This window comes from Chelmon rostratus, chromosome 16 (assembly GCF_017976325.1).
Source record: "Chelmon rostratus isolate fCheRos1 chromosome 16, fCheRos1.pri, whole genome shotgun sequence".
Classification (NCBI taxonomy): Eukaryota; Metazoa; Chordata; class Actinopteri; order Chaetodontiformes; family Chaetodontidae; genus Chelmon; species Chelmon rostratus.
Window position 1 is genome coordinate 17,818,009 of NC_055673.1, and position 9,768 is coordinate 17,827,776.

Genomic DNA, 9,768 nt, shown 5'->3' on the forward strand with positions numbered 1-9,768 from the left:
TTCTTACACAACGGATCTGAAATTTTCTTTCAGCGCTGCATGTAACAGAGGAGAGGATCTGTTTTAACATTGGGAAGTGTCACACAGCCAGTGCAGCCTCCAGCCTCTCAGCCCGAGACAATTTATGCCCAGCCAACCCTGGGCGACAGGGGGCACTTATGGTAAAGTGTCGGCACTGGCTAACAGCTGCACACATATTTATCCACCGGCCGCAATTTATGGGGAGGGAGGCCTTTCACCAGATGTGACCCCACTGGATGTGGCTTCAGCTGGGGAAGACAGCAAGGGGACAGCATGGGGAGGATGTTAAACAGACAAAGTAGCGGTCAGAGTACCGCTGTATGTGTAAAGAGTAGAGGACGCATGTCTGGATTGTGAGAAATGTGCATGTTCTTGCCTTTTATCTGTGTCATTTTTGTCTTTCTCTCACACTCACAGCACGGCACAACCTCAATGCACTGGGGCCATCTCACTGCAGGGTCAGGCTGAGAAAATCACAGAAGCGGAGGGGGGGGGGGCATTAAAAGATCCCCATATTGAATCCACGCAACAGAATGATAGATGATCGCAATGAAATCAGAACTGGTTTAATGACGGCATAATGAAGATGGGTGAAATTGAGGGTGCGGGGGAAAGAGTGAGAACATGAAAGTCAAAGCAAAAAAAGAAAGCACCACGTGTAATGAAAGCGGCAGCGGGGAAAATCTATAGACGACAGAGCGAGGGAGAGATGGAATGTTAGTCGTCTCTGCTGCAATAAGCCTCCAGCGGTGAGGGTAAGAGGCAGAGAGGCCAGTATTCCTGACAGAGCCTTATCTCATCTTCAGCCTGGAATAAAACCCATTTTCCAGCCCTGAGACAATAAAGCACAAGGTTACCGAACCCCGCACCCGTGACACCCCTATTTAGAGAGGGGCCTCGGCCCAACATAAAAATGCATAACACCATCACCGCACCAAGAGGTGGAGGATGACACCAGGGCCAAGCGTGCTGCGTGTGTATATGTGTGCTTTATCATAATGCAACACAAGCGTTAAACTTCAGTGTACAGTGGAGCTGATGAAGCCTATTGGTTAAAGTAGAGACTTAAGCACAGCTTTTTTTTTTTTTCTTTTGCGTTTACGCACTAAGGGTTAATTTGATTGCATTGTTCATAACCTTGAAGAACGGGAGCGAGTGCATGCATGTATTTAAACAACTGAGCGTACTCAGACACCCGCAGCACGCCTGCTTGTCCCCGTTCCCCGCGGGATTTTTCTCCCCACGCGTTGACGTGAATGTGACAAGTGGCCCCTCATCATCTGTAAGTGGATTGAGCTGTGTGATGGGCATATCAGGCACCCTCAGGAAAAAAATGCCATGCGAATCATATAATGTGATTCTCCTATGCTGTAATGGGTGACAAGTGTTTCCTGTCTGCCCCCCCCCCAACCATACATCCATCCATCCATCCATCTGAGAGCACTGCCTCCCTGAGCCTCGCCCGAGGAGACATGGAAGCAGAGAGGATAAGATGGAGAGATCAACAGGAGAGAGCTAGAAGAAGGGAGGGGAGAAAAAGGCAAGATGCCTCATTGCGCATTGCTTCGAGCCAGAGAATGCCCACAGGTCGTCAAGTTTCTTGTCTCGTTCACTCACACACAGAAGGCAGAGAAGTGAAATGTCTGCTGTGACAGAGAAATAGACTCTGGCAAAGGGAGACGCAAACACAGGGTGGCTTAGGCTAACATTTGCCCACAGCCAACGCCTGCTTGATTGAACTTTTTGTACATCTCGTCTGTCTCGCTTTCTCTCCGCCTCTGTCTTGCACGCACACACACACATATAAAAACACATTACCCAAATGAGATATGAATAAGAAGCAGCACACCACCATGTAGAAAACAGGCCTGCTCTATTTTCTCACAGCTATGCTAATGAGGTCAATTAATCCAATGTATGTTTGGCATCATGGAGCAGTTGGTGGAGTTCACAGAGCATTAACAGCAATGTCATGCTAATTGCGAGTCTGGAGCAAATTTCTGCTCAGACACTACCATTTGGCTCAACTTAGTCTCCTGCACGGCCTTACCTTTCTCATCAGAGGGAGACATGCAAAACTGGCCCAGGACCAGCCACCACCCATAAGAGGGAACGGCTTCTCTGGCTCGCTCATTTAAAATGAAATAGCGGTGCCGAGCCAGGCCCTGGCATTCACAGACTCTTTTAATTGCTTGAAACACTATAAAGCGGGAAAAAGGAGCTATTTGTCTGGAAAGTACGCTTATCTAATCTCTCTTGAACTATTTCGCTTGGAAATACAGCTCTGGGAAAGCCGAGACAATTAGCACCTTTTAGAACATATTGAGACAGATCTTGGGCAAATTTCAAAAGGCGTTTGGGGATGATGGGATCATTTGAGGATTTTGAGTTGGAACTTGGCAACGCTGTTAAAGATAAATCCTTCCCCAACATCTGAAGACGGAGATTACAATGGGGGCATCCTTTCATTCGGGGACTACAACATTTGTTCCACTCTGAATATCATTATATAGCTACTGTGAAGGCCATGCAGTAACTCTTAAAGCTAAATTATTCAGAGACTTTTTTAAAGGAAGTGGCATGCTATATTCCCTGTCAAGTAGCTGGTCAACAGTGCATGGTCAACATAAATCTATTGATATTAACATGTAAATTGTGAAGCTGCCTTTGCACACACATATCAGGGCGAACATGAGTTGTGTGTGTTCACCTTGTGCACCAGATTTCTTTTACAATGTGTAAGACAGAGAGCTGCAGACGCCACTGATCTCTAAAGTAATGTAACAGCCATTAAACACTGACTGCTGTCATTGCAGGATCCACTCTCTGATTATTGCCAACAAAAACAGCACTTGAATGCTTGATAGACTTGCATTTCCATCGTCTGCATTCTGAAGTAGGAGCTCACAAAAGTGTACTTGAAAGCAGCACCACCACAAGGCAATTTGCAGTGTGAAAAATAGCTATACTCAGCTAACATTATTTGACAATGATGAAATGTGAGCTCTACATTTTTCCTTCAGGTGTTTGAGACAGTGCAGAAGACTGGAAAGGGGTGATGGCGGCTTAACTCCTTCCCGAGCATTAGGGACTAAGCCCAGCAACTTGGTGTGTTTCTTTGGTTGTGCACATGAGTGAGTCTTTGTGCGAGCGTGTGCATTCTATACGTGTGCGCGCGTGTGTGTACCGAAGGCCTTTATCAGATGCTGGCAGAGTGGAGCACAAGGGGATCGATAGAGCTTTCGGCCTGAAACAGGGAGACAGTACCTGGATCTCAGCCGGCCTCCGCCGTTCCTCTCATTGATCTTCATTACTTCCACAGACTGGAGCTCGAGCAAGGAGGAGCTGGACGCAGTGGCCCATACACACGGGAACACACACTTTACACACTCCCACAAATGTACGCGTACACACATGCACACACTGACTGTACAGTCACAAGCAGTCACAGTAACCTTTCTGACTGTGTCGGGATCTAAAGGGAATTGAGGTTAAGACACACAAGCACTCATCTTTACATCTGAATTCAAAATAAAAAAACATATTGCATGGACGTAGCTTAGGCAACATATGCCAAAAACTTGAATATTGCTGCTATGTATTACAGAGGTTTTTTCAATTTTGTTTGAAGATTCATGAAAAAATAAGATAAAATTCAGTGCTTCAATGAGGCATATCCATCTGCAAAAATAAAATAAAGACATTAAGAGATTAATATTAACTGTCCACTTGATCTCACATACTGTAACCAACTTTATGCTGAGGAATGTGATTCAAAATGTTATAGGACTGCTGTTGGTATTTTTGTCCTGTCGGTGATATAATATGTTGGAAGCCAGCATAAACCTGGATAAGTCTCATTTTCCAGAAGTCCAGAAATAATTCATGGCATGTCTGTGAAAGCTAATTTAAATTAGTCTATTTTAAGAAGTAATTTAAGTCTACGAGTGTGCCTTTTTATGTGAGGAGGAAATATATTCTTATATGAAAACCATAATGTGGCAAAAACAGCTGATGATTTTTTTCTTTCTTCAAAAAACTGGAGACAAATAATTCTACAGAAAACACGTAATGACACATGTTTCTGAATCAAGCAAAACTTTTCAGTCAAGATATCAGAGAAATCCTAGAGGTGCTCAGAATCCCTGCATGGCTCCACGAAGACTCAGCAAGCTGTTCTGATGAAGACCATGTGAGACAGTCTGAAGGTCCACAGCAACCCAAGTCAAAGTGACCATGAGTTGAGTGTGTGTGGCTCACTGCTGTTTCAAGGTCAATAATGAACTGGATCCTACGTTAGCTTCACTTCCCATAATGCAACACCTGCGATCCTGACTGGCAAATGCTCACATCCTTCAAAATCCACACCCTCAGTATGTAGCAGCAGAAGCCATTATTATACGCCTGGTTTCACAGTTTTTTTTGGTGGAGTGTGCCTTTAAAGGAAATCCAAAACAGAATGAGGATTAATAATTTATGTTACACATTTGAACCTGCAGGCTTCATATTTATAAGAAAGGATATCAAGCAACATGGAATAATTTACTGGAACTAATTACAGTGGTGTAATCACAAACTGTTAAGCACTAACACGTTTTACTAGTTGTTATTGAGAAAGGTAAAGTGATTACAGTTTCCAACAGTGCCGATTAGGCAATGCTTTGTCTGCACACGGCTCCATGTTCTATTTGGAGCACCACATGATTCCTAGTTAGCAGAGAAGCCTCTCTGGATGTCCTTATAGGTAGCTGCTCCAATGCCGATTGGATCAATGTGTCTTTTGTACTCAGGAAAAAGAGATATCCTGATCTCGTCAGCCTGTAAAATAAAGGTTAAACCAAAAGAGAATAATTCAAAGTCTGTTTATGGCGCGTTTTCTGTTCACGTCCAAATTATGTGCATTCATTTACAATACAACCCGAGTGGTCACACTTTCTACTTTATTATTTCCACAAACAACAACAAAATTGGTTGTAAACACACTTTAGGCCTTATAATCAAGCTCCAACTTTCAATTAAGCTGCTGACGGTTTTGTCTATTGGAGGAGAAGAGTATAATTACTTCATTCAATACAATTATTGAACTGAATGTCCTTGACAATGGCAATAACAAGCAAGCAAAAGCTGTTTTTAGTCGGGGAAATTGCTTTAAATACCCGTGTAATCCTTTAAAGATTTTTAAACACTCGCAATCCAAGACAATTTACAGTCAACAAAAGCAAACAAGTCCAAACAGCTGGTGAAGACGCCAGGTCTGGCACGTGGATTAGAGACTTTGTTTGTGCGCTGCGTGTGTGTCTCTCTTCACCTTGTCTCCAAAAAGCCAGGCATTTAATGCACGCAAGGGAAAGCGAGTTCAAAAAGGAAGAGGGAGAGCAAGGGAAGAGAGCAAGTGAATGAAAGGTGGTTTATTGAATAACCAAAGCTCTCAGGTGCCATTCTCCCCTTGTGACTTAAGTTAATTCAATTCTCCCCTCTGTCCCATCAAGCCCTGTCTGGAAGTAGACGGCATCAAAGCATAGCCGGAAAACACTAAATGATTGTAACTCAATTGTTGCCGGGCCATCATTGATTGTTTGCCCGGAAAGAAGTTGGAAGAGAGACAAGAAACTTATTGTCTCCACCTCTCCCACCCTCTGTAATCACTTTTGGGATGGATGTGTGTGTATATGCGCATGTTTGCACCTATTAGGATGAGGAAGCTTCTGTGCGCTGAGCTTTCATGTGCACTTCCAAGGTATACGCACACAAAGCACTAAAGAAGCACAAAGTAATTACCGATAAGGGGATATAATTGTATGAAAAAACAAAGAGCACTCTTTGGCTAGGCACATAAACAGATGGATATTTAATTAACTGCCTAAAACATGTCGTTTTTACTGTTCTCACACACTCAAACACTGTCACTCTATATATACTGACAGCATGGTGTTGAGCAGTGGTCAAGCCTTTCAAGTCGTAGCCGTGCCTTGTTATTCAAGGACTATGCCTTGATCATCAAGAAAGCAATGACCTTATTATTGTCTTCATATTTATTTAATGTCATTAAAGGGGCACTCCACTGATTTTACAGATCAAATACAGTTTACTCATCACGGTGAGTATTACTCAGCCTGCAGAAACACTTGTACAGTCTTGACAGGATTAAGAGGGAGCTTTCTGAAGTCTAAAATAACAACCCTGATGATGTCATCATGATGTAATCAGAGTTATCTCAGGCTTGGGGATTTCACATTTTTAGTCTGTGTAACAAACTGGGGGTGTGTAGTTTGAATGATGCGAGCAGGGAAGGTCCAGTAAAAGACATTGTTGAGTTGCATTATGGGAAACGTAGGATCCAGTGTCAGGGTGCTTGACGATTACTTATTATTATTATTATCACTTTTGTCTGTTTGCTCTGTCTTTCTTTGTTTTTTTACATGTTCGAAATAAAGGAATCAATCAGTCAATCAATCAATCAGTCATGGTATCTTGGCTTCTCCTGCCTCCAATTTTATTGAAGTACAGTGATACATCCCACTTTCTTCACATCAATCTGCTAATACATAAAAAGATTTTTTACACATAACAAGACACTCATGAATTGCAATATTCTCCATTAAGCTTAATATAGCTCCACTGAAAAGCAGAGAAAATAAGAAAGCAAAGAACTTTACTGACAATCAGATTGAGCTACCTTTAAATGTGGGTCCTGAAAACGAACCTTATCTGGCACTTTCACCAGCGGCTTGTCCGAGAAGACAAAGGACCCCAGAAGTGTGGCACAGGTGAAGGAAAAAATTGATCGACCTGAAAGTGAGGGCAGAAAACGAGATTGCGGAACACAAAAGACATGTCAGTGTCAGAGCAGGGGGCGCGGTGCCACTTCAAAGTCATTCATAGATGACAAAACAGCAGCAATTATTGGTGAGACGCGTCAGAAAGCCATCATGTCTGATTTGGAATCAGAGAACATGGCTGTCAGACAAGGCCCACCAACATATCGAGTGCATAGCACAAGCTGTACAGTATTTACCACAACAATAATATAGAAAGTCCAGAATTCATCATTAATGTGAAATGGTTAAAACTGAATGATTACAGCGAGTCCTCCAAATTCGCTCGGCACTGCTCCACAATCCATGCTGGCTCAGAAAACTGCTGTGTGTGTGCTACTGGTCCTCAGTGATTAATTGCAGGAGAAACAAGATGAAATAATCCAGAGCATTGCTGAGAAGCTGCAGGAGGCTGATTTGAAATTAAAGAAACATATTCCACCCTTAAAGGTATAATTCCTTTCTTTAATAAATGGTTATGATGATCTTTTCATCGTAAAGCAAGAAAGTTTTACTTTAACTCAGGAAGGCTCATCCCATGTTGTGCTACAGCAGCGCTGGAGGTCAAGCGTTGCCAGGTGACATGCTTGACCGCAATCCTGTGAAGTTATTCATCATGCTGACATGGTTGACAACTATCAGAGTTTGTGTGATCAATCACAATTTATGCAGAGACATGAGCACAACAATGGTTAATAAACAAAGCTGTTGGTACATGGCACCATCCACAGAATTAGGCGTTACCTTGCTTTCTCCATGGAGCTTATAGCCGAAAGGTGGCTGAAGGAGCACGCCAGTCCTTGAGGAGCACACTCAGGAACAAAATGAGTGCACCTGGTGAAAGAGCTGCTCGAGAGCTGGTTTTGCATTTATCTTTATTTTCAGACTCCTTTCAGTTATATTGGACTATTCATGGGTGAAAGAATTATTAATGAAGTTCAGCGTTTCCTTACTTGCTTGCCTGCCATTGGTGTTTTCTTTCATTCAGCATCTAGTGGTCATAGGTGGAACTGCAGCTGAAGGTCCCTCAGCAGCCTCAAACAACAGCGGTGGTCCCACATATTTTGGTCTGTGGGTACAAGCTAGTAGAGACAAAGTGATGCTGCCTAACAAGTCGTTCCAGTGTAATGAGAAGTCTTATAGAATGAGGAAGAGCGACTAATGAGTGGTGAACAAGTTCTGTAGCTTGATGATGTCAAAGCAGTTGAAAGCTCTTATCCCTGTTCACTTGTTCTCATAGCCATGTTCTCTCCACGCTGCGTCACTGGCATGTCGCTGAGTCATCTGGAGCCGAACAGAATCGCAGCTGAAAAGTCATTACAAAAAAAAGAAAGAGGGACTGACAAAAAATATGTAGAGAGTGGCAGTGTTGATTAGCTAAGTTTTAAAAGTCATTGTAAAGTTTTAGCGAAAAAGAAAGAAAGAGAGAAAGAAAAATGTCTCCCTTGCTAAATTTATTCTGACTCTTATGTGGCCAAAAGTCAAATAAAAGCTTCAAGATTTGTCATCATGTCATTTCACATCTGTGGCAATAAGAGAGACCGCATGAAGCCAAAACATTCAGGAATGTGTCGCTGTCCAAGTTTAGTCGCATATTAACGGCTGACAAAGAATCCACACAAGCATCAGGGTTTCATTTCGAACACCCAGGCCAGATTAATTGATATTTCAAGCTTTCTCTTTTTGGCTTCAACCGTCTCGTTAGAAACAGTGAAAAGGTCGATCTCATGACTCAAACCACTGACACGTTTAATAGGCCTCCGAATAGGCTGCAATGAGTCAGGCACATCTTTTTTTTTTTCTTTTTTTTTTTAAATCTCAAACTTGCCATGAATTTGGATCATGGATGTGCTTTTAATTTCATATGTGGGCTGGGTCGGGTGGACATGTGCGAACAAATCATCTCCGTCATCTACATCAGATGCATTTCCAGTGCTTCACCACAACTCTTCTTGACCCTCACCAATCACACCAAAGTGCAGGGTAAGCTCTCTCACTTACTCACACACCATTAGCAATACAATCTACCGCCACCCGACATGACTTTTCAATTGCCATGTTAATTAGAAGGCATTGCTCGGACTGACATGACTCGACTAACAGCAGCGTGCATGCATGTGTACGCCTGTGTGCACATGTTGTTTCTGCAGTACAGAATCAAAGCTAGGATACAGGCTGGTAGCAAAGCTCTTTCACGCCATATGCTGTGAGTCGGTTTCATTTTTTCCAAGTGGTCACAGCTTCACAGAAACTAAAACATAGCAAGAGGTTGTTCTAAAATTTGGTTTACAGATAGAATCAGCAGAATCTGCACGCTGCCTTTAGTGTGGCTGTTAAAAAACACCTTGGGATATTTTAGAGGCAGAACAGGAGTCTACTGAGGTACAAACTTGGCGTTGGTCTCAATGCCTGGTTAGAATGCTTTCCAAAAAAGCAAACAAATAAATTCATAAAAATAGCAATCCTTAGAGATTGTAGTCACAAAAGAATATTTAGAAAATTCCCCACAAAAGCCTCTCTTAAATTCACATTACAGCTATTGAAAGGATAACTTGACTTATTACCAGGCAAAAAACGTGAACTGTCAGGTGACTGGACATGTGCACAGCCAGCCGTGCAGCTATGTTATCTAAACATTTTTATTTGAAGGTAAAAGCAAAAGTGAGCACAGCCAAAATGTTGTGGAAGTGTAAAATTCCCTCATTTGCAGTGGGTTGGTCTCTTAACTTTGATGGATGATAATAATGGACAGTTTGGATAATGATTTTATCATTCAACCGAGGTCTCTCTTATACAAGTAAGTAAGTCTCATGTTATCATACCAATATACAGCATCACTGAGCTCAAATACTGCCTCACAGAGGCTATACTAGCCTGACTGCAGACTCCTAAGGGACTGATGTGCACCATTATCCCTGTTCCCCCATGACGG